The 26620-nt window shown below is 42.0% G+C and overlaps 1 long non-coding RNA gene across 3 annotated transcripts in view; it reads right to left on the bottom strand.

Moving 5' to 3' along the window:
* The window catches only part of LOC128794718 (uncharacterized), a 64215-nt gene that overhangs the window by 10755 nt on the left and 26840 nt on the right, over positions 1–26620 (bottom strand). For all 3 annotated transcript variants that reach the window (XR_008433240.1, XR_008433238.1, XR_008433239.1), the window contains one exon: positions 1969–2024. This is a non-coding gene — a long non-coding RNA (uncharacterized LOC128794718). The remainder of the gene's footprint in view (positions 1–1968; positions 2025–26620) is intronic.

The raw sequence follows: 26620 nt of genomic DNA, 5'->3' as shown, positions 1-26620 counted from the left end.
CCTCTCAAAAGGGTTAGTTTTTGCTTTCAACAATCTAAAGAGTAGTTTTAACCAAGTAAATTTTCCAGGGACATAGGTCACATTTTTGAGCAAGCCACTCACTACTGTGGTGTTATATTATTATTACATATATATGTATTATATATATTATTATATATTATTATATATTATACACAACCACAGATGAATCCACTTCATGCAGAAAGGAACCCCAGGTGCTCATAGGTCCATGCATTGCTGTGTCTCCCCTCACCTCCTGCAAACACCTTTCAGCCCTTTCAGTGAAATCTGCCCGTGTCATTTATGTGAACATGAAGGACATCTAGTGGAGTCTTGCTTGCTCCCAGCAGAACGCACACTTTTAGCCTCTGCTCCCCGACTTCTTATCCTTGCTCCTGAAAACCAGCACATGCTTCTGTTCTCTGAGGACAGCAGGGAAGTGCAAAACAGCACAGATTTCTCTCTTGCTGCTGTCAGCAGGGACGTGCAGTTCCTGTCTGGCCTGCTGCACTCCCTCTGCAGAGCACAGCCCTTTGTCAGTCTCCTGACCTGTGTTACCTCCTCTCCACTCACTCTCCCAGCACCAAGAAGCCTGGAACAGTCAATACCACAACCTGCACAAGATTCTTAGTGAGAAGATTGTGCACTTAACCTATTCTGAACTACCAGGGATTACAGCCAGGTAGACTTGCACTTTCTGGACTCACCTACACTGTAACATTTTAGGAGTGTAATTCATGGGCAAAACCCTCTTAATTTTATCCTAGCTCAACACCTTAGCACAGAGATTACAGAGGGCTTAAACTTCCACAAAAAACAACAGAATACTCTTGTAGCTAGGGAATCAAACTCGTGTATATGGCTAGGCACAATTAAGTCTGCTGTGGAAAAAAAACCCAAAGGCTTATTCAGATTGCCTTGTAAAAGCTTAAACATAAATATTTAATTCAGAATATTTTCTAAATTCACTTTCAAAACCCATCACTCACAGTATTTCAAAGGCTGAGGCTCAGAGGTGTTTTATCTCTAAAAGAACAAGTAAACAAATGCAAGTTTCTCCCTGTTCATTTAGCTGAATATGTCAAAGCAAGAAGTTGCTAAAAAATTCGGAAATATGTAAATAACAACCATTCCAAATAAGTGGGTATTTCTCATGATAGAGATATAAACCGAAAGGAGGAAGGGCATTCTGTGTGTTGTTTCTACTGCAGTGAAAGCGGGGATTTGTGCTGGAGTTAAATGTCCCTTTCCCACAGGGCATCTCTGGTTGCCTGACTGCTGCAGTGGGTGCCCTTCAGGGACTGGTGGGACACACTTGCCCTGCAGAACCTGTGTTTTCCAAAGGCTTCCCCACTCAGCCCTACCTTTCCCAGCCCCTAGACAGCAGCCAGGTCCAGGGTCAAATTGTGACCACTTTCCCTCTGTTACCTTCATTGAGGCCAACCCTACAGCAAGCCAAGGCAGCTGAGCCTAGTGAAACCCGGCACAAAATCATTAAGGAATTCCTTGTCTCGGAATCCAGTGGTAACTGCAATGGGTATTAGGACTCATTTTCTCAATTCCTCTGTACATCCATGTAAGAGCTTTGGATGGCCAACTCTTCTGGTCCTTGCTCTGCAGAGTGGACACAACCTCATCCCTGTGGCCCCATGGGGCGAGCACTCAACATGTGCACAGCTCTGCACGCTGAGCCTGGCACCCAAGTGCTCCACAAAGAGTGACTCACATCATGCTGAGAAGAGACACAGTTTCCATTCTCAGCTACAAATATTTTTAGCTGCTCTAACAAACAGAACAACTTGTCAAGATGACCCAGGAAGTGTTTGAAGAAGAAAACACAATAGAATTTATGGTCAGAGACACACAATGAGGATGCCAAGACTCTAATGCAAGGACCATCCTGTGCAGATATCTCCTGGCCCAGGCACTGGATAACCTCAAGTCCAACACTTACATGTACTCACTTACCCTCTCCAGAGGATATTTCATCCATCTTGTACATGAAATTAGCATATTTGTGATGTCTAGGAAAGACAGAAAGGGGACATCTAGAACTCACTACATCAATGATGGAAACACTATCAGCAACTAAATTTTAAACAGGTTTTGAAACAGACTTTCTAGGTTTTTCTATAATATGATATTTTTTTTTTAGAGACCAAGATTTGTTATGTTCAATTTTCTCTCTTCTTCCCATGGGAGCAGGATTCAGTCCAAACAATTCCTCAGCAGAGCTGACCAATACCATTTTGGCTGTCCATCAGCTACTAATGCTGTCCTTCTTTCCTCCCTTTCAAATTTGAGGGAAATCCACACTTGATTTTCTTAGTAAATGAAAAGGTCATCTATCTCACCTGAATGCCAACACAAGTGTTGCAAATTACTCTAAAGTGGGATTAGAAACCTTTTATGAATTAATCATGGTGCACTGCATTGGTAGAAACCTTAAAATTACAGTGAGTAATGGCTCCAGGAGTTACCAAACATTTCACAGAATTCTCCCAGACTGAAATTTTTCCTCAGCTTCCACAGCATCCTCACTAGGTCTATGGCCTTTTTGTCACTGCCCTTACAGCTTAGCTTTCCACACCAATCTGGAACAAGTTCTGCTGCTCAGAGCAAACGTCCCCAAGCAGCACAAGCAGGATGTCACATGGCAGTTTGTGAGGAGCCATTCTGCTGTTTGCAGCCTGGGGGAAGCAGATTGAAAGGATTTATGGTTATTGTTTAAGTAATATTCAAATAGATTTCCAGAAACACTAGAGGTGCAGTGACTGCAGACTGAGAAATGCTCCTGGGAATTTGCACCACAGTGTCTAAATTTTCAAAGCAAGCAGCAAAGTCTGAGTTCTTTGATTTCTCATTGTTTAGGGGGAGACAAACAGAGAAGATGGAGTGAGTGGTTAAGGTGGCTTCACATTTCTGAAAATTGAACAGGCCTGCCTCAGCCTCAGAATCTGAGAATGCCAGGTTCACTGGAGATTTTGGGAATGCATATAGATGTGGGTACACAGATGTGGAGAATTGTGCTTCCAATGAGCAAAGAGCCTTGGATATAAACACTGATCCAGAGCAACCATAAAATCCTACATGAATAGCAGGAATAAAGTACATAAACGCCACAAACCACTCCTGTACCCACACATGTAGGAACTCTCTTGCCTTCTAAAGATGCCCTTTCCTCTGTGATGTGCTTCCTCTAGACTTTACAGTTTTGCAACTTCTCAACTAGAAAAGTCACTGATAACAATAATAAAAGTAATTCAGAATACATTTAACAGCAAGGTACCATACCCTTGGATATGGAAATTATTGCTTTGTATTAATATTCATTGTTTACCAACTGTATAATAGAAAGGTTAAATGGTCTACTTGAGTTGTTTTGTGAGGATGCATTTACACTTACAATGTTTAATAAAACATTTGCCAATAGCTATCTGAATAATATGTGCACATTTTTAGGTTAGCCCGTGGGCCAGTCTGTAGAGCAATGTATCCTGTGTTATGCAGGTGTGTTTCAGTCACTGCTGTCCTGCCATTCTCTCTCACTCAGACACTCTCTCCAGCTTAAACAGCAGAACTCAGTGGTCAGGATGCTCTGCTGGAGGAGTTACATTAGAAAAGTGAGTGGTTTAAAATTCACACCTTGTCTTATGTTAGTACAGCTTTCCAGGGCCCAGATCTGTAATTCTGCTTCACAGAAATTTTACAGACATGTTTCTACATGCACTCATACACATTGCTCTGAATTTATACAGAGCAACCTGCATTGTTGTCACAGAGCAGCTATGCTCTGGCTGGGAAAATTTAGGTTACTACATGTGAGAAAGCATCCTATTGTTTATCCAAAACCAAGGATCACATCTGTGCCAACTGGCAGTTAGGCAGAGCCATCTGTCATTTTGGGGTATCCTAATGGGATTTGGCATCAGAAGATGAGGTTCTATAACCAGGTAAAGATCAAGGGACAAGAATGCCCCGAGGCCTTAATTACCCACAACTTCACATTGTGGTGCCTTCAGAAATCTGTTCTGGGAGCCATGTTAAGTGCAATTCATTGATGCTTATGGTTCACATTTGCTGTTCCTGCAAGCAGAATAGCTTGTAAAATTAGCAGCTACAGAAAAGGGGGAAAGCTGAGAAAAGAGAAAAAAACCATTTGAAATAGTGGAATTTTGATTTTATTTTTTGATACTTCCGATTGGCACAAATCAAATTTAAGAACACTACTTTGAAAATGCCCTTTATTTCCAGGTGATCATTCTGTATTTACACCCTTTATAGGGTTTATTGTATACTCTGTGTACAGTCTGTAGACAGAACTCTAGAGACCCCTGCTTCTGAAACCTTTTCTCTTTTTAAATCCTGAGTGCTCTCTGTATTGGTAGATATTTTATGAGTTCAGAATTGGATATTTTGTGAAATCAAATAATAAACAAACGTATCACCACAAAGAATACACAATTCTGGTGAAAAAGTTGGATAATTTCCCACCTATTATTCAACAATTATCCAAAGTGGATTATTCCAATTAGAAATGTGATTCTGTGGACAAAGCACTGCACTGACACACATAGCTATTTGTACAAGTTAGAGCTACAAAGTATCTTCACTGCCCAGAAGAAAGCAGAGAAGTCCTCAGTAATAATAGTAATGTATAATACTATTTGGAGAAAGGACAATTTGTAAAAACTTGTCTAGGTGTTATGAAAAAAGCTCTTTTATGAAAGAATCCACATTCTTGAGCCTACAGATATAGAGATGCTATTAAAGTTTTAAGGAAAAAACAATCCCCAAACCCCTACAATGAGATGCCAAACCAAATATTCTTCCTGACAGGAGACATCAAGTCTTCAGGCCTAAAATGTTTCTAATATCTTCTGGTTTAGAATAATCTGTGAATCTGTTTCCACATAACTTTGCAACTGTCAGTCTAATGTAGACAACACTAGTAACGATGCTTTGAATTTTTCTCTGAGAGCTGTTGAAGTTCCCAGTAGAGGTAAAACCACTTGATAGCCACATGCTGTAAGGACAGACTGCTTGGGTGTAATTCACAACTGAGAAACAAAATCAGGACCCTTGGTTATGTACTTAATTTCCTCTGAATTATTTCTGTAACAATTGTAATGTGCATAAACAAGGATTTACCCAAAAGTTTTCCATTCAGACCTTTGGTTAAATGCAGCTTCATGAGGACAACAGCTAACAAGTTCCTAACATAACCCTCCCAGACACAATTGTTCCCTTGGCCACATGTTTGCTCCGTGCTCAGTCAGCTTTGTGGGGCTGCCCTGCCACCTCTGGCTCCTGTGCTGGCTCGGCCCTCCACCAGCCAGGCTTGCTGCTGTCTGGCCATCCCTTCTGCACCACTGCCAGCAAGTGCTTTCCCCCTGCTGCCCAGCCCAGCTCCCCAGAGCTCCCTCTGCCCAGCTGGTTCTTGAGCTAAGTGCTCAGCACTCCCTTTGCAGAGCTGTGCTCCCCAGGACAGCAGCTGCCAGGTCCTGTGCATGTGGAAGGAGGAAGGCTGGAATGCTCTGAGCATCCATGGCACAAACCTCACGCCAACAGGCTGCCCTTTGGTGCTTGTGATGGATCTTTTCCCAAGCTAAGCAGCACAGGACACAAAGGTTGCCTGGAAACTGGACTAAACTGCAGGATGCTCAAAAGTATTGTTGCAGAGTAGCACTATCACAAGAAGGATGAGATTTCCATATTATGTTAAAATAGCTCAGCTTTTTTGGCATGTAACTGGAACTTTCCGTGCATATTTTTAGTAAGTAACTTTTTAAGGTATTCTCTTACCAAATTTTCAAGTAGCCAAAGGTCAAAAGTAGAAAAAAGGTAATAAACTGGGAAAAGTCCAGGGAATAAAGACTGGTTTTAATAACTCCTGTTAACTCCACACAGCTATATATATATTAAAAAAAAAAAAGTAATTGTGAGAGAAGCTTCTGTCTTTTCAAGAGCACACTGCAGGAAGTGCACATCAATAGATGCAAGTTAAATTTTTATATACAGCTGCTTGAACAGCAGATCTCACCAACAGAAATAACGGCCCTGGCTCAGTTAGAGAGGTGTCCTGTGTGGGACCTGCTGCCTCTCAGCGTGGTGTGACCTGTGCCCTCCCCCCTGCCAGCCCCCCTGCAGCAGCAGAAAGGGGAAAGGATGTTCAGAATGGGATGCTGGGAGACCTCTAAGCTTATGTGCAGGACCCAAGCAGCCTGCAGCCACTACCAGAGAGAAAAGCAGGTTGTCAGCAAATACTATTTTCTGCCTTTGAACCTGGAAGAGAATGCAAGGGACTTGTGAATGTTGCAAAGAAAGAGGAGCATACGCATCCAATGAAGCTTTTCTTCAGGATTTAAATACTCCTTTTCCAATCTTAAGAAAGCTGCATTGTTAATGAAATTTAATGTTCTGACTTGGTCCATTTTCAGAAGGCAAATCCTAAAAAGCTCAGTGTGGCATTTTTAAACAACTGCCTTCACAAATCTCCAGAATTTTGTGTTTCTAACCTTGCTTTTAAGTGCTTGCATGACTAATGAAGTGTGACATTGCTGAGATTTGCTAGCATTCTTTTCTGTAACATAAGTTCTAGCTGACAAAAATATGGCTAAATTTAGATACCTGAAGCAAACAAGAACCTTCAAAACAAAAGCAGGCTTAAGGATTAAAACTGGCTATGACATGTTTGTGCTCAACACAGGCAAGTTCACATAACCCCTTGTCTGCCACCCCACGCAGTCGCAGGCTGGCTCGGAGCAGCAGTTTGCTGAGCACTGGCTGAAAAAGCATTACTTAGTCTGAAAGGCTGCTGTTCCAGCAGGTTGTGCCAGTGTAGCAGGTGGAGCCTGCTGTGCCTTTCAAATACAGATTCTTATTTTTTCTCAAATAAGTCAGTAAGTAGGGAAAAACAGACGGAAAAAGACCTTGTCTGTAGGTAACAAACTGGCGCTAAGGAACATGGCTCGAACAGCAGAGAGGTCTCATACCAGCATCTCAAAACTCCAAATGCATTCAGATGCTACATTGCATTTTCCCAGTTTTCTACTGTCTATGTGTTCTTTAAATAGGTCAAATCCAGCTGAATCCTTGCTTGATAATCCTTATACATTTCCTCACGTATCCCTGAAAGATTCAAACCACAGATCAGTATTGGTCAACAATAGTCAAAGTGAAGTCAACTGATGGCTTATCAGACAAATATAAAAGGTCTGCAATGGGAGTTATTTTTTTTTCTGGGGTTTAGCTAGATAAAGAAAAAAGAAAGAGAAGTCTGAAATCCTGCAGCTGAGTTTCAAATGTCCAATTTCTCTTTTTATCTTCTGTTTTCTTTTTTTTTGCATTGTGCCAGACAACTACCTTAGAAGTCACAAGGAAATGATATATAAACACCACTGCTTTCTAATACTTCTGCTGGTAGAATTAACCACATTATTCAAATGTCAATTTACGGCAAAGATAAATTCTTTTAAATCAAAGTACCATTTCAAATTGAATTTTCAAGCCATTAACTTTACTAGGCTAGTCCTGCTGGCATATTGAATGTCTACTAGGTATTCTCATAACAAGGTCACTTTATCCAGCACAAGCTTTGCATTAAAGCACCGTAAGAAAACCAGTCAGCTCATGCAACAGCAGAAATTAAAAGAAGCAGTCTACATAATCCAGCTGCTGTGGAAGAGCTGCCTTCTTTTTCTTCACAGTAAAATTCAACCTTTATTTTCTGGGGAAAGAAAAAAGCCACCCAAAAGATGCTAGGACCTCTCTGTAGGAACAGTGAATGAAAACTTACATATTATGTTTCCTATTTATTTTCTTTGCAACTGTGTTCTTAGTCCTGGAGAGAACACTTCCTGCTCTAAGTACATATTTTGAATTCATTGTCAGATTTAAAAACAAACAAATGAAATACCCAAACAGAACAGCAATTCCAGAAGCATTTGTAGCCTCTTGTCCTAGAAAAAGGCAGAGCGGCAGCTCTGTGGGAAATTCCTGGCAGGTCTGATGGCTTTGTGCTCTCTGTACTCCAAATCTATGCACACTCCAACCACCTAAATAACTATACAGAACTCATCACTTTAGGGAAGTATTTTCCTAACAAAGCCAAGACTTTTTTTATAATCTCATTTTCCTTCTGGCTGCTGTAGAACCTCTGACACCTATTTCTTATTTAATCAAGAGATCTCTGGAGGTTTCAGAAATCAGCAATACTTCAGGAAGGTGTAAAAAAAAAAAAAAAAAGCAGTGAGGTTACGGTTGCTCCCCACCACCCCATCTTCTTCCTCCTGCAGGGGAGTCAGGCCCATTCTGCCATCAGCATCCCTCTGGAAGAAGCCCTGTCACAACCACTGCTGCTTTGTCTGTCAGCCACCCCAGCACTCCGTGGCTCCTGTGCTGTTTGCTGTTCCGGGTGAGTGGGACACAGCCCTGCTGCCATCAGCAAACAGCTCCTCACAGCAGTGCAGACAAAGGCAGATGCTGCTGCCTTCCCTCTGTACTGGGCCAACGAGCCCTCGACCCAAAGGGGATTAGCAGAGGCCTCATCAGGCTGGAGATGCCAAGTGGGAGGATGGGCCCAGGCCATACATGCTGCCATCCAGGCCCTGGCTGTTCTGATGGCCCAAAAGCTGAGATTAACTCCTCTCTGGCTCAGCTCCCCCTCAGTAGCAGCGTAGGGATGCAAAGCAGGACCCTACTGCATAATCAGACCTCTCAAAAGCACGAGCAGTGTCCTCAGCAGTTCCTGTGATACCCAGTGTCATCAGAGACTTATGGCCCTGTCATGCCTGGAGCTTGAATACCAGTCAAATTCATCCCACTGCCTCTAGGAAAAAATGCCAGGGGTCAGGAAAGGGCACTGAAAACGGGAGAACCACAGAGGAAGGTACACTGTCCTCTAGTGCAGAGGAAGAGCAGAGATACACCAAAGAAAAGCAGGGCTAAAAATATCAAGAAGAGGGCAGAGGTGCTCACACGGTGCAGGCATACTGGGGCCACAGAAATGCTTTTACAGCTAGTTCTAACCTGCACTGATAGAAAGACAGGTACTTGTGTGGGGAGAGTTGAAAAAGATGTTTTATTTCCCAGCTCTCTGTACTTTCCCCCCCACCCCAGTGTTGTCCTTGGCAAAAAATATATTAAATCTTGAAACAAGGGACAGAGAACAGGGAAAGAGAAGAAAAATGGGAGCGGGGAGAGGTCTTACAAAACCCAGTTTTTCACTGAGATTTTGAACGTTTAGGGATATAGTTTTGAAAACAGAATATCATGCTTGCTTTGCTTTTAATTGAAAGGAACTCAGCCAGCCCAACTCTTAATTAGCTTCCAGATAAAGAGATCGTTAAATTACTGACAAGTAGAAGGCAGAATAACATAGTGTCATCAAAACAAATAAAATCACTATAGGAGAGAATTAACTACAGATCCCTCCTCCATGCCCACAACAGAGCAGAAACACCTAAACCATCAACTCAAGAGATGAGAACTGCAACCTCCTAGTAGGGACTGAGAACAAAAGGCAAAGCTGTACACTCAGAGTCAGAATTTCAAGCTTCCAACACTAAAATTAGTTTTGGAGCAACTGGGAGTGCAACACTGACAAGTCAATTCACGAACTAACAAATTTTTTTTTAAAAAACTACATTCATTAAAAAAACCCAACCAGCTCAACCCTTCCAGTACCATTAAACTTGATCAGTTTAGAGTATGCACCTTGCTAACATGGAAAGTAATTAACAGAATCCAACTCTCAGACGCTGGGCTCTATTTAAGAGTGGATTAATTCATGATTTATTTAAATCAAACTACGATCAGATTACCACTGAAAACTGTGGATCTGCACTCCTTCCACTCCCTGTGTTTTCTCAGTTGCTCCCTTGAAAAGGCTGCTCAGTGAGACCTGAACTGTTTGAAATCGTTCCTTTTACTTCATGGTTTAAATTGCACTCAGATCAGCTTCTCACCAATATTTGGATAAGGAAGAAAGGTGAAAGAGGAACACAGAGGGGCTAAAATCTTCATTTTAGCGGCAAAAGAAATGCAGAGATCCTTAAACCAATGCTGAAAAGGCATCTCACTTTTGGATAGGTGTTTATTGTAGGAAATGTTATGTGGGGTGCAGATACTGGCCATAACCACAGCAAAGGTGGAAAGCACCCCGTGTTTGCTCCTTTGGATGGTTACTAATTTGTAAAGTGTAGCCAAAGTGTATTTCTAAGAACTTACTGACTTGTTTGTACTTGTTAGCAGGTCCTTCACCCCCTCTCCTATCTCTGTTTACAGAGAGAAGATCTGCCCAGATGAACACAGGCACTCCTGGGATGTTCCCTCTGTTCATCTTTGGAGGGTCAATGGTCTGGGTATGTTCCTGGGGAGGCTGCTCTCAAGGAGTCAAGATTTCCCTGGCCACTTGTCCCACTGAGTGAGGAAGGGCTACAAACTCCTCTCTCTGCCTTTTGAATATAATAGCAAAATACTCATTCTAACTGGAAAAGAAGATGCTTTTCATCTTTTATCTTTCATTTTCATTGGTGGCATTCATGCCATAGTTCAGAAGACCAGCTTGTTCTTGGCTGAGACATAGTGCTTTTAATTTATAAATTATGTCTTCTTAGAAAAAGAAAAAAATCCCACTGCATTCTGCCAGTCATATTGTTCTTGTTTTTTAATTACCACCACCAAAGAGAAAAGGCTTTAATGCCTAGAAGAAATGTGCACGTATTTTCTACCACAAAGAAATTCATCAATGTTTAGCACAAGGCATATAATTAATAGTTGTACTTTAAAATCCCAGCTAGGCTTATTGTAGTTGTTTGCCAAGGAATACATACACTAGCACTGCCATAGAGAATGCATTTTTCCTTTTGTTTCTGGTTTTCAGTAGGTAACAGGACTGTGAATACAAACCAATGTGGCCATGGCACAGCAGTACTAGAACAATTGGCTGTAGCAGCCCCTTCCCTCTACAAAGATTCACTCCACACAACAGCTACAGGTGAAAAAATGAAAGAAACAATTGTCTCAAGGCCGCCCACCCACTCCCCTGAACAACTGCCTGCTGCTCTCTGCTTTCTGCTCTTTATTCTTTCCCACCTCGCCCTGCTTTTTTGTTCAATTAGAACACAAGGATACTTTACAACTGCACTGAACAAACCCTTTCTTAGGTGCTGCTCCCAGATCTGACCCTTTGTTTTCAAAGAGCTGATCACTGTCCTGGCAAACGGCTGTGGGATATAATTTGCTCATTAAGTGCTCACTGGCAGAGAAACAAGGCTGATAAACCGAAAGATGCTGTGCATGCACGGCTTAAATGAAGGGCTCCAAGACACAAGGCATGGTGAGTTTAGCTGGCATTAATGTCCCCTGCTGTGTCAGTCTCCCCTTTCTCCACCCTAGATCTCTGCCCTATTGCAAAAGCAGCTGAAGGCTCATATGCTTACTCCAGTCAATCTAAGTGTTCCAGTTACACAAATGTTTCCTTTACAGCGATGAGGGGTGCATTGTGCATCCCTCTGTTTGTTCCCACCCCCAGAGATCTTCACTCTCATTTCTGTCAGTACAGCTGTGTGTGGGAGCTGAGTAACAGAAACCTGTCTGGGTTATGGCAGGGGCCTTTGATTTTCATTTAAACCAAAGGGTGGGACCTGCTAAGAAGTCAGGCGTGAGCAGGGATGACTGGGGCACAGGCAAACATTTCTCTGGCATAACAGGAGAAACACCTTTGGGCAGAGCCTGCACTGGTGGTTTGGCAGGGACAATCCACCTGGCACAGTCACATCTGCCAGGTCTCGCCTGACACTCTGCCAGCTTCCAAGGAAATGGCACAGGCAAGGTCTGCTGGAAATTAGGCCTCTTATTTACAGTCTGGCTCACTGACCTTAATAATGCACTGAAAAAAAGTCTGAAGTGAGTTTTGTTAGCATTGTCTGGCAGCGATCTTTTCCCCGAGTTGTGCTTGTTTCTCGCTGCTGATGCCATGCTGATGGCAAGCTAACCCATGCTGGAAGCCAGGAGGAGAATCCTTGTCTGCAAGCAGCAGACATGGAGGAGAGAGCAGCTTACTAAACATGATACCATATCTGAGGAGCACGTTCATTTTTCATGCTGTCACATCCAAGGAACCCTGTTCCTGTGCTTACACAACAGATTTGCCTGTGCATTCCTGTGCCCATTTACTCTTCCAGCTGTGCTTGGTGAGGAAGTGGAGGTTTGAGTTAGGATCTCCCTATAGTCACTGAAGCAACAAATCCCAGATATCACATAGAACACAGTTTTTCAGTACTGCTGCTTATGTGAACTGCTTTAGACCAGTGTCACTTGTGACAGACTAATGGCATTTGCCTGAAATACCCTCTGCCAGGAGCTGCTTCTGATCCTGCAGAGAAGTGTGAAGTAGGTTTTGCTGACTCAGTGGCAGGGCTAACTTGCTACCCCACACAGATGCAAATCAACTTGGAGCAGCCTCTGAGCAGCAAAACCCAAACTTACATTTAAGGACAGGCATGGGCAGGAAATGGTACAAACTCTGAGTATAGCTAAGCCTAAAAACAAAGCTTTTTGTTATTTTCAGAATATTGTTAATTCATAAACCAAACTTCAGAAATATAGCTTTGATCTTAATATGTGTGTAGCTTGAAATAAAATTGGGATCTCCAGCTGTTTACAAATCCACTAGTTCAGGAAGCAGAAAAATTTAATCAATGTCTACTCCCAGCTCCATTTGCTTGCAACTTCTACAGAACAGGGACATTATTTTCTCCCCTGAAGCTGTATAGAACCAAAAAACCTTAGATGCACACAGCAACCCAAGGGCAATTGCTGTGCAAATTAGAATGTTACTAGTCCTCTCTACTGGTCAGTATAAACACAACCCTCAAAACTTTTGTTGCCACCTGACACTTAAAGATCCTGACTGCCCATGGAGGGTGGGTTCCCACTCCAGGCTAAGAGGTCTCGCTCTTGTTCTTCAGAGCAGCCAGCCCTCAGCCGCAGCTTCTCTTCAGATACATAATAATCTTCTACTCTTGCCCTCAGTGATGACTGTCTGCTTTTTGTATTCAGTTCCAATTAGTTTTTTTAAAAGGCAAGTTTCAAGATGTGGAGTTTGTAATCCAGAGTTTATTAGCCTAAAGAAGAAAGTTCAAATTAACACAGTACTGGTTTTCTTTTTTGTAAATTATTTACATCCTGATTATCTGCCCTTTTCATCTTTCTTTAAAAGTGGAAAATTTGGCTGTTAATCTTAAATATTGGGAAATCTATCCAAAAGCACCTTGTCAAGTTGGTCAGAACTGTCAGCTGTCAGTCTTGTTGAGGAACAATACAGAGATTCCATAGAGATGAACATGCTGTACACATATCTATAAATAAAAGCTTCTATTTCATTTGTGGTGAGCTAGAATTATATATGCACCTCCATGCATACAAGGCTATAAATAAAAATTAGTATCTTGTTCACAGAGTTGAGTTGGACTCAGATATGCTAATTGTCTCTCTCTCTGTTTCCACAAGTATGTACATATTGTCAGTATATACATCCTGTATCTAAGACACCAGATTTCTAACACAGGCTCTCAGGTTATGGTCACCTGCAAGGATCTCATCTCCTTACAGCTCCTTTCTAAGGGGAAATAAGAAAGGTTGGAGGGAGGACACCAGAGTAGAGAAGGCTCTCACCAAACACAGATGTGAAAGACAAAATTCTCCTAAGAATTTTTGCTATAACAGACTTCCACCTAGAATGAGAGGGAGGAATAACTCTGGCCAGTCCTGGTGGGCAAGACATTACTATAGCACAAGATTCTGCTGAGCACTGACTAAGCCAAACTGAGAAAACATGCAAGGCCAAGGTGTGCACACAGGGAAGTGCAGGGGGATATGTGGCTGAAGGCCCGCAAAAAGGAGACTGCTGCGGTCCAGCTTCACATGACTGACACCACATCAGGGGATGGTGAAAAAGGCAGAGGAAAGGCATGACATGACATGGCAAGGCATAGCATGAGCTGCTCTCCCTACTTCATCTCCAGCAGGTAACATACAGCACTCCAGTGTGACATGCACTTGATGAATAGCATTACTCAGATTGTTTGTGTCATTTCAAGTTGCTTGATCAATACAGCTCAAATTCCCATTGTAGTCTCCAGACAGGCAAAAATTCTCCACACAGACCTTCAGCCAAGAGGCAGCCTCAGCTACTGCAGACAGCTCTGGAACTGAGATTACCACAGGCTAATGTACACCTAGGCACACCACGTGCACCCCCACATAAGAGATAGTGATAGCTAACAGATAAATCAGAGACTAGGCAGGCATGAAGACACACAGATACAGTTCAGATAACAGATGGGCATCACAGACCATGGACACGAACAGGCAACAGCTTTAATGGGAATGGTGGGTAGGGAAAAGTCAAGTGTATCTTTCCTCTGAGCTGACCCTCTAGTACCTCCTTCATTCCTTCCCATTAGTCTTATATATAAAGAAAAATGTCTTTCATTAATGGGTACTGCTCCTGGGAGACAAATGTTGGCTTTGAGGCCGGTTATTTTCTGTCTGTCCCTAACACCAAGAGGACAGAGTAGACCCTGCTCACAATGTCAGGATTACACAGTTTCAGAAGAGCTTTTCGATAACTTTTGTTTTAAACATTTTTCATTTATTCCTACAGGACCTCCTTCTGAAAGATGCTTCTTGTTCTCATCAGGTTTGAATGATACTTAAGTCTATCTTTAATCTATTTTATTTCATAGGAGATGAAATAAATGTTAGCTTGTGCTGTGGCCAGCAGGAGCCTCCAAACCCTTAACTGAGAGTTATGGCAGACAGGCCTGTGGAAGTTGCAGGAAGCTGACATTTGCAGAAATCCAACCCTTAGATTTAAAGGAATTGCTTTGAGCAGCTTTAGGTAGACTTGTAAATGTTTCCCATTATATTGGCCAGAGTTAGTGGCTTTTAAAGTTCATTCGCTCTGTCTTAACTACTACCCTTAGTAAACTATATTAATTTGGTTGAGATTACATACTCAATTGTTGCTTGCTAATAACCCATGCAACTGGAATCTCCATGCATTATAGGGATTTTCACCAGCTGATCTGTAATTATGAACCTATTCAAAGTATCTGCCTCAAATCTTGTTAAACTGATAGCTTTGGCTCTGTTTATTCAAGACACTTCTAGAAAAGTCCTTAAGGAAATGTGACTTGTACATACAGCACCATGAAAGAGCAATACATTACCACAATCTGAACTATTGCTCATGCATTATGCAATCTGGAACATAGCACAGCCAAGCCAGAATCACAGATGGTGTTTTACATGACAGCAGTCATGACTATTGGCCCTCGAGTCATTTGGAAAAAAACAAAACAAAACAACCAAATCCTCAACATCTACCGGGATCAGGTCATACTGGAGGAGACAGAAAAAGCAGCATCACAGAATCACAGAATCACTAGGATGGAAGAGATCTTCAAAATCATTGAGTCCAATGCAGCCCCAAAAACTCAACTAAACCATGGCACTGAGTGCCACATCCAGGCTTTGTTAAACACGCCCAGGGATGGTGACTCCACCACCTCCCCAGGCAGACCATTCCAGTACTTTATCACCCTTTCCATAAAAAACTTTTTCCTAATATCCAACCTTTATTTCCCTTGGCACAGCTTGAGGCTGTGTCCTCTGGTTCTGTCAGTGCTGCCTGGAGAAAGAGACCAACCCCACCTGACTGCAACCACCTTTCAGGAAGCTGTACAGAGTGATAAGGTGATATGCATCTGGTTTATAAAATCTGATTTACACCCTAATAGGTAATTACAGCACAGCTGATATGAAAAATTTCAAACAAATACTTTAAATAAATATTAAAATGAAGAATTAACTTAATCCAATCAACATTGACTTCTCTGTCATTTTGATATGAGAAGGTCTGGAGCAAAAATATTATTTTGGCAGGTTTTAGGGACCAAGTCAGTCCTAAAATTCCTTCTTCAAGCATTTGCATATATAGAAACTTTGGTAGCTTTGAAACAGTTTGTGGTGCAGTTTGTTTGTCAGAACAGGTCTTCTATGTGATAAAGGCAATCCAGACCCAAATCCAGGGTGATTCTCCCACATTAAAACAAGGCCTTGAGCAAAATTCATGGACTGGCTAAGGAGCATCTCGTTAATGAAACAGGCATCTTCAGAGAATTACTCAAGTCCAAAGCTCCTGGTTCATTTGAGCACATTTTGCTTTTGTTTTGCTAAATATTTCAGGTTTGGAAATTTATCAAGCTCAAATAGATAATTGATAGGAGGAAGTGTTGGATTTCAGGTCACTGTATCCTGTGTGCTGCTCTCAAACCACTTGTAGCAAATCTATGCAGAGTGTCGGACACTCTGCAGCATCCAAACCTAACCCAAGTCCCTGCAAGGACACCCTGAACACAGCCTTACTTGCACAGGTGAGGCAAAATCCCATATCCATGTTAAAAAGGCCAAAGTGAGTACCTTTCTACCCAAGTGCCAGAGATTCACCCAATTTATCCAAAGTAGTTGCTCAGAATGAAGGAGTCCATATAGTTGTTTAACAGCACAGCACAGAAGGCAGTTTGTATCCATCCTTGCCCCTGAATGCCCCCAGAAACACCCCCTAGATTAAACTCCATGGAATGCAAATGAGAGAGGATGGTGTTTGTAAGGAGTCCTTATGCCTGACACTTAGGAAAAATATCTACAATGCAAAGCATGTCATACTGCTAGTGGGAATTGCAGGAGGAGAGGGAACATTTTCTAAGACATCTGCAGGGAATATTTTATGAATTGATTGTGTTTTCTCTTAGGGGAAAGTTCCATCACTTCACTTGATTATCTCTGATATTTTAACAACCATTTTTAAAATGGTTTTCAAAAGAATGAAATTTAGAATCAAGAGGATAGGCGATCCCAAAGGAGATTTTGCTTAGGTAGCCACTCATAACATTGGGGCATCTTGAACAGAAGTAGGAAAAACAAAGGAGTCCATGCAAAAATTAGAGACTGAAAAAACAAAATGGAAAAAAAAAACCAGTATAAATTTCTTACTTTGAATTGAAAAGTGTTCTGAGAAATTTAAGCTAAGATAATAAAAGAGTAAAGAGGCCCTTAAGATAATTCCCATAGTATTTCCCTTAAGATCACACTGTCCATTACAGTGCAACCCAGCATAACTGGACTAAACCCAGCAGAAGCAACACATTTCTCTGCAGGTATTACTCTCCAGTAAATAGTTAAGCCAAAATTGGAGGCCTGAACCCACTCACTCCCTGATCAGACCACAAGACTTGTCACTGCCCCACTGGCACTTGTCTGCTAAAATCTGTTGGTTTTGTTACACTTGCAAAGGTGCAAGAATGGGGTAATGTCAAGTAAACAGAAGTGCAGTAGCTCAAAGTAGAGAGGCTGCTGATAGTTCAAAATTTCCTTTCACCTCTCCAGGATTTTCACCATAGCTGCTGAAAGCTGTTCTAACACAGAAAAGGTCCAGGCGTTCTGGACACTGCTCTGCAGGTCTTTATGAGCTTATCCAGCCACAACCAAATCCTGTTAACAGCTTCACTCTCACATTTTCCCCATTAGCAGGCAGAAAAATTGCAGTGCCTGGATGTACAAGCATAAATAATAGAAAGCAGCTGGAAACATACTGTCCAAAAGAAATGTACATTTAATGGGTTACTCCTCACATTGCTTCCAAGTGTCCTTTAGTGACAACTTGAGAGAAAACACCAAAACACTGCAGTCTGATGTGGCTTCTTGATACACATCATGGAAATAAGAGACAAAAGGTTTAAGTCACTTGATGAGCTGAGTGAGAACCCATCCAAACAAGCCAAAGAGCAGGGCAGGGAGGTTCCCAAAAAGAGGTGCTTTTCCATCATTCTCACAGTACAGTCCTGTAGCTGCTAGCCAAGGCACAAGCCTTCTTGTCCCAAAGCCAGAAGTATCCTGGTCTCTTACTGCCTCATCTGCCTTTAACTCCTCCTGCTGTTTGCTCACCAGTCAGATCTGTAGAGGTTTCCAGGAGAGAAACAATCTAAACCCAAGTGCTTCCTAAGACCAATCAGCTTTCCCAGTTCAGTGAAACCCATCAGTAAAGGGTGCCCCAGTGAAGGGCTGGAGAGCCTGGCTGCTATGCCCTGCCTGCTGCTGTCCTCACTTGGAATGAAAATCAAACTGTTTCTGCTAACTCCCACTCCTAACCATTTGTAGCAGACGGAATGAGATCAAAAAAGGGATTCCACTGAGCAAACAAACCAGGAGGGCACAGGCAGCAGAGGAACAGAAGGCAGCATTTGTTTTGACTGATGCAACCTGACAAAAGGCAAGTAACGTGTCCATCTGCACAGCTGCATTTTGCTGTAGATGTGGCATGGACCACACAAAGGATATTTAATGTAACAAATCAGTAATACAAAAAGGCAAGGTTTTTTCCAGTTTCACACATAAAAATTTAATACCTATCTATTTCAAAGAGATTCACACCACCCTTTTAGGCAAACCATTTTTTTAGAATTAAACATATGATGGGTTTTATTGTGCAAAGTAGCATGGGTTCATGTGGGATTAAGCTGTGAGCAGTGACACCACCAGTTGTACTTTAGAAAGTCTAGTGGTTGAAACTTGGGTTAGTAAACCACAAAACATAAAGAAATGCCTGTGCACAGCTGGTTTAGGAGGTTCCCAGAAATGTGCACAGCATGGTCAGAGGAGGAATGCGGAAAGAAAATTTCAGCTTCACTGAAGACACAGGAAAAAAAAAAAAAAAAAGCACAAACCTGGACTCTCATTGCATATAGGCCTGAAGTGGGATTGCACCTCACTAAACAGAGCTGGGGCAACTCTTAACTTGGGCACAGGGAAACTGGGCTGCCTGCTCAAGAGGACTCCCACTACCAACAGAGCCAAGAACAGGCTCTGATCTAGGTTGCCACAAGGATTCAAATTCACTGAGCATTAAAGCAGAGGAATGCTAGAACCTCTTAACTAAACAGTTTTGTTTCTCCTCCCCCTTACCAAGGCTGTCAGACCTTACTTTCCTGCTTAACAGGTAATTACTTATCAAATTTACAGCAGGCTGTTGACTGAAAACATACAATTTTGGAATTATTCTTATGGCAAACTTACATTAAGACATGATATGATTCAATCTGCCATTATTTTTCAACAGCAAAATACTTCGATTGAGCGAAACCATTTCCTTAATCTTCAAAACAGGACAGTTGAAATAGCAATTTCCCAAGCACAGCAGAAGAAAAAAATATCCTCTGGCAGCTTATCTGCAGGGTTTAATGCATGGACTGCTAGAGCACTACCAGGGTGGGCTGTTCTCCATGCACAGTGAGCCTTATTGTATGTGCTGCTGGTCCTAATTGCTTTAGAACCTAATTGCTGTTACACTATTGAACCCAAGACAGAAGTGTTTTGTTGTGTTTTATCATGGCTTTTGTTGTTGTTCTTGTTGTTTTAAATTAAAGGAATAAACAGACACCCCCTCCCATGCCCCACCATACAGGAAGCAACCCTTAGACCACAGCTGCACTGAGCTAATCCAGCAAAAAAAGCGTGGCAAGTGGAGAAAACCAACTTTTCAGCCACTTTACACACTGCTCCTCCTCCCCAGGGATGGCAGGGTGCACTGTGGCACTTCTCAGTTATTTCTCTATAAGAAGAGGCATACAATTTTCATCATATACAAATGAGAGAGTCCCCAGCCACCTCTCCTTGCAGTTTCCTCCCATTCACATAATGTTTTCTGAGCATGATGACCATCTCCAGGTTCTAAAACATCCTAGGAATAAATGTAGGCTACTTTGCTATAGGACAGCAAGTCCTTGGTCTCAGACTGTAAAGGAGACAGGCCTGAAAGGTCCATGGGGGTGTGTTCAGCCACTGGGCTGGGCCTGTGCAGGAGAGATCACCCAGGAGTGCCAGGATCCACAACAGCCACAGTTTTGTCTGCACTACAGCCAACATATTCTTTCATAATAATTCATTGGAATTAATGTGTCCCATAAAGTCCTGATGAACCACTTCTGCAATACACAGAATGTTTAAAATGCAGACGATGTTTTATAATATAACTTTCCTTTTCTTTGTCAAAACTGAAAATGCAAGGAGGCCCAGCTGCAAGACAGTACAACGGCAAATGCTTTTAGGTTAAAAATTTACCATGTTCTACATTCTTCTCACATGAAGAGGACAGCATCAATTACTTTTGCAATGTGCAAAAATGCACAGACAGACTATATTCTCCTGGGCTGAGGCTTTGTACATACAGTCAGCTAGACAAAGAAGCTACTTTGGGGCCTCAAAATGTATTCCAACTGATTTCCAGCTCCTTTGCTATGTTGACATTTTCCTGTGACAGGTCTTTTTTGCACTGCACAGTTAGCTTTGCTTAGAAAAATTGAATTATTAGCTTGTGTACAACTTGCTCAGATGGTATGATATGATATCTGCCCTGTCAAAAATATATCTTAATTAGTTAAGACAACAGGCATTTTCCAGACCTGGCCTGTCGGATAACATATCCTAGCATAAGAGAACCTTAAGGGTGATTTCACTTACAGAGCTTTAGTGAGACTATATTTCACCTTCTACATGCAAGTCTTTTCTTTACCTTCTTGAGGGCTGATGCAGCTTATCTTCAGGTCACTGAATATCATGAGACATCATTCTTAGAGCTTTAGTAATTTTTATTGTTTAAATATTTAAACAAAAAAACCTCCAGGGATGCAGAATGGCAGTAGAATACCTACCAGAAATTTAAGGTGGAATACATGACAGATGTGTTTTAATTGTTCTTTGGTGTTCCTTGCTCCCTGTCTTCCTAGAACAGCATTATTTACTGAGATAAATCCCAATAAATTTAAACATGCTATTATGGTAAAACAGAGGGATCACAGCACAAAAGTTTATGCTTCCTAGCACCACCAGAGCAAAAAACCAGTGAAGGCAATCTTACAAACCCAGCCAAGCAAAACTGTTCAAACGGAGCAGGGACCATGAACCCTGCAATACTTTATTGTGCCAACAAGCTCTCAAGTAAGGTCACAGAGAGGATGGTGATGCGCTCTCCTGTTTAAGTTTCTCTTTTTGAAATTAACCTGAATGTCTGGTTTGTTGGCTTTCAATAATTGCTTTGGGGATAGTCAGAATTTATTGATTTAGTGTTCATTATATTTATTTAGTAATGAAGGACATATTAAAATCTGGTTTAAGGTAACAAGACTTGTACTCATGCAGCTGCAATGCCAACAGCATTAAACACCTGGACCTGGTACCCACTAACACAGCAAAGAAATGCAATCCTCTGAAATCCAACACAGTGCAAATGTTTTAATTTTTTGGGGGGGCAGGGGGAAAGGGGCAGGGTGCATGGGTGTTTCTGCTAACTAGGGCAAAGGAACCACACAAGCTGGACAGCAGCCACTCCACTACTGGAAGCAAACTAACCCAGACAAACTATAGCTCCAAAATGGTCAGCTTTAATATCAGGCTACACTATATGCTAAACACACTTATTTTGTCCATTCAACTCATACACACTGCAGGTGTTGTGGTGCTAATAACCCATTTGCTGTTCCTATTCCCTCTGTGCAGTAAATTGCTGACCATTACTCATTCTGTAAGTCTGTTAAAAGCAAGAGAAAAGACACACATGTGAAATGCTCAAAAACAATGCAAACAAGAATTCAACGGCTATGAAAGGCTGCTACTTATAAACACTTGGCAGGACTGGCTGAATTGGTCTTGGGTTCCAGTTGAGTGTGACACAGTTCTATCTGCAAGCAGTGCTCAGGAGGTCTGAGCAGCAGCAGCAGCTCTCAGAATATCTGACTTTTGCCATGAATGAGTAGGAATTGTAGGGTAATTGGGAAAATGGACATGAGGAGTCATTTGAGCTTAAGGTGCAAAACCTGGGAGAGCATTTAATGCCAGTTATAGCAGACTGCACGAGCTCATTAGCCTCCACAAAGCTCATATAGCCAAGAAAATAACAGAAATATTGCAGGTATCACAAGTTTGATTTTGATACTAGCCTAGCTAAATCTCCTCTCTCTTACATGCACACATGGAGACAACTTCAAGGTGTGTCACATTTGAGGGGACTCAGCTTGGTCTGTTGGTGTCAGAACAGGGACTACATAGGCAGGAGCTAAAATCAACACTCCAGCCATGAGCAGTGCACCCACAGAAACTCTGGAACCATCTGCAGCCTGTGGACGAGCCAGCCTTACCCTTGCCAAGACACTAGCGTGGAGGGAGCCCGTTTCTCTTGTTTCTCCCACATCCCTTCCTTTTGCTTTGTAAGGGACTGAAGATTCAGCCCTTAGGAAGTATAAAATAAGTCTTCTCCATAACCTCTCCCACTCCTAAGTGGCTTACTTTTATTTTATCAATCTTGTTTGGTAGTAAACCTGTAAGTCTGGGGGATTTGTTATCTGCAGGTTTCCAAGAACCATGAGGAAATCAGGAATGTGCACTGTCATTCCTTGTCCTGAAGCCCCTTTCCACTGCTGAATGACAGGTTCCTTCTAAGTGCCTCTACAATGCTGTGGGGCACTTCACAGAGAGAGCACTAAGTGTAATCACACACCTGGATGGGTAATGATGTAACTGTTGCAGTAATTTTTCTTTTCCTTAAGTTGTTATTTTTTATTCTCCTTCCCTGGGAAACAAAGAGAGGTTGTTTAAAAATCTTGAGCACAGTCACACAGTAACTGTAATGGTAAGAGACCACAGAATTCCAGCATTCACATCAGAAAATACTACAGCATACTCTGGAGGGGGTAACAGTCTATTTTTTCCTCAAGAAAATATTTTCTATAATAAATATATCTGGACAGTTTACAAAGTCCTCAGAGGCTAACCAGTTAGCTGTAACAAGTTCTACACCTGACACATTTTTCTTCAGGGTAACTTGCTTCATTCAGAGTTTTAATGTTTAAATAAACTGCTGCCTAAATCAATAACCTACAAAATCATTCACTCTGGGAAAGTCCTTCAGTCCTTCCTCCTGTTTTAAATCAATTTATATGCTATGCCACAGCTACCTGCAGCTGCATTTCATTACCTTCCCACTCCATCTTGGAGCAGCCACTCTGGAGTTTTGGCTACTATGTTCTCAGTGAGGAGGTCCACAATACTTTATTTTGTGCCAACTTGTCTCAGACAGCTGAGAAGTCCTTCTGTCTTGTCTCAGGGTTTTAGATCACTGCTGTGTTCCAGGAGATACAGTGAAATCTGAGGCCAAACAGCTGGAACGTATCTGCTAGTCTTTCCTAGGGACAGTAACTGAAGAGGTATCATTGCTGCTGGCTTTGATAATCTTAGATAAAGCAGGTGTGGGAAGAAACAAACCTAGCCTGTATTGATCCAATCCTATCTTGTTTCCTTCCCAGCACCAAGTTTGTAGACAGCTGTTCTCCTACTGTGACATTTTTTAAAGATACTTATAATGTCTATTAACAAAATAGTTTTCCAAAGACTTAACAGAACACAGAACTGTTAGCCCCTTCAAAAACCTTGTAACTTCAATGGTATGCAGTCCTCAGCCAGAAAAGTATTCAAGTAAATATTTTAAATGAAGCTGGTGGGTATTACTGTGCTACTAGAGATGGGACCACTCATACACTTGAATCCTCTTCCATAAATGCAAAGGCTCCTTCTGTGGTCAAGGGGTGTCCCTTGAGCAGCAGAAGTTGTTTATCATATCCAATTTCCACATTCTTCCCAGGCATACAGCACCACAATATCCAGAGATCCAATCAGAAGCTTGGCCTCATGATATGAGGACACAGAGGCTATAGAATGTGCTTCACCTCAGACCACAGAAAATTGGCAGTGTCTGTACAGGTGAACAGCCTGCATAGGATCAGTTCCGAGCCTTGCCTTTTGCCTCCTCACCCCAAGGCCATGGAGCCTGTTTTCCAGTTGTCTGGAAGCAGCAGTTACCAAAGGGAGAGGCAGGAGCCAGAAGTGCCTGCCCTTAATGCTCTGCACAGCCTCAGGCTCCTGCTCATTCATCTGAGATTCTCAGCTGTCAGTGTGAACACTCATACAACAATTCTGTACCTCTTGGAGAAGACCCTACACACTGTGAAGACCCTTTACAGCACAGGTTTCTGGTAGAATCTACAGGAAGAAACAAGCCCTTACCACAAAACAGGAGATAGAGAGAAGAGATCCTATTATTTTAACACTGCTTGTTAGCAAATCATTATAGTCATGCTACCCTCCATCTTCTTCAAATGCAGGAAGACCTCCCTTTAAAGCCTTAACTGAAAAAGTAGGAGTAAAAATAAATTACTTTAGGAAAATTTTTCCATTTATGCCTCCCCTTCTCTATAGAACTAGTGTTGCATTTCTCTGTCGATGAACAGGAATCATTAAAAGGAAGGGAAACAGATTTCCCTCAGGCTCACTTCTAAATACACTGCTAGTCTACCTTAAGTAATGGCCCTCATTTACCAAACTGCTGAGGCCCTGGCTGTTCCCACTGATTTCAGCTGACTCCATGTGAACTGCTGCATACACTGAAAGACCCTTACTCATCACTTAGAAGTTTGAGGTTCCTGCTTCTGTAAACCTGCAAAAATCCTGAAAATTAGTGGGCAATACCTTACATAAATTTTTCCAATCTCTCTAGAAACAGAGCAATGATAGAAATACTCAGAGCCACAACATCAAACATGTGCCTGTGAGCCCCAGATGAGCTGTGGATGGCCACCCTCCTGCTTCTTCCATCTCCACCAGCCTTGGAGCTGCAGCAAGAGCTGCAAACACACAGAGCTGCTTCTGCTTCTCTTAATCTCTGAGGATGATAATTAGCTGTGAGTTTCTTCTCTCATTTTTTCCACCAATACAAGATGGAGAGCAGCATGCTTTCATTTACAGAAAATCGTTATGCTTAACTACATAAACTCAAGAAGCAAGTGTTTGGAAAAAGTACAAATTACATGAAAAAATGAAGCAAATAAAAAGAGAAAAACTCCCCAGGCCAAGGAAATATCCAGAAACTACTCTTTTGCTGCTGCTCACTATTCTGAGACTACAAGCTCAGAGATACAAGAAAAAAAGAAAATAACAAGAGATCTTTAGGTTAGAATATTTTTTCCCCCAAAAAAAGCCTTCAACCCTTTTCATTTTATTTCTACTTTGGGAGAACGAATTATCTAGACTTGATTCTACCTGTCAATCACTGTGGACGGCAGCCTTCCCTAGCAGCCCAGTCATTAGCAGTAGTTAATACATTCCCTCTCTTCTGCCATCTTACAGCAGAAAAGCTCCCAGCTAATGAGGTCCATACCAGGGCATAATGAGGTCACCTCAAAGTAAAATACCAGACAAGAATACTGGCCAGAAATATATCAGAAATTTTTGCTTTGCCCATGGCTGTAAAAATGGATTTTTACTGCCAAATAAGCAAATTAAAAACACCTTTAAAAGCCAACTGAAAAATATTAGAACTTTCTCCATTTGGGAGGAAAAACTCCAATAGAACCAAACAAGGACTTTCGTATAGATTTGCCCAGATTACCAGGAAAGCTGTGGAAGAATGATTAAAGAAAACATCACAAAGATCCAGGAAGATTCTGTATCCAAAATACTGTCATCCCAGAATAAACCTGTCAGTTTGTTACATATCCAGGTGGTGTTTTCCTGTAGCTTTTAAGATATCTGACATGCAGTTCTACCCTTGAGATGCGACACTGTGAAGATGGTACCTTCTCACTCAACAGATCATCTCTGCATGGATTTGCAGTCTCACCTCTGCTTATGTTAGAATTTCATCTGCCTTTCATCATCATTGTGCTGCAGATTCTCTGAGGGAATTTTCTATAGCCTTAGGTTCACATGTCACTGGAGAACAATCCTGGGCTGGAGCATCTCAGGAGCTGCTCAGGGACCAGGTCCCTCTTCAGTCAGATGCTCGCAATGGCCACAGAGCACAACAGCAAAGTGGCACTGCCAGCACTGCCAAGCTCAGGTCCTTGGACCAGCTGAGCAGCCTCATGGGCTTCAAACTGACACCACTTCCACCTGTGCAACCTCTGGGAAAGTCAGAGGATGGCACAGGTAGAAATGAGAGAAGCATTTGCACTGTAAAAACATTTCATGCATGAACCAAGCAGCTCTTTCAGAAAGTCAATTCTTCTGCAAAACCCAGGGTCTTACAGAAAGCTTTTTTAACCAGATTTAAGGACTCAAGTGGCAAAATACATGCAAAAACTTATACAGGCAAGAATGTAGGCCTCACTGATGCTACTTTTGCAAAACTACTGTGCAGTGGAACAGTTCAAAATAAGTCAGCAATCACCACAGTGTGTATTTTCAGAGAGGAAGGAAAAAACAACCAGATCTAACATTTCTGTATGGAGTTGCAGGGTTTGCTATACTGGAGCATACAAATCATGCTCCAGTTTCATTCCCTATTTCTGGAAGCAGCTTACATGGTATGGTTTCAGCAAAGCCAGAAAACAAAGCACTGCCTTGTGCTGCATGGAGCCATTTGTGCCAGACCTGACCCCTGGAGAAGAGCTGCTCTCTGACCCTTCAGGTGATCTGACAAAACCCCACAGCCTCATGTTTTGCACTC

The sequence above is a fragment of the Vidua chalybeata genome, chromosome 13 (assembly GCF_026979565.1).
Source record: "Vidua chalybeata isolate OUT-0048 chromosome 13, bVidCha1 merged haplotype, whole genome shotgun sequence".
Classification (NCBI taxonomy): domain Eukaryota; kingdom Metazoa; phylum Chordata; class Aves; order Passeriformes; family Viduidae; genus Vidua; species Vidua chalybeata.
Note: the sequence above shows the minus strand (reverse complement) of the source record. Positions and strands in the feature narration are given on the sequence as shown.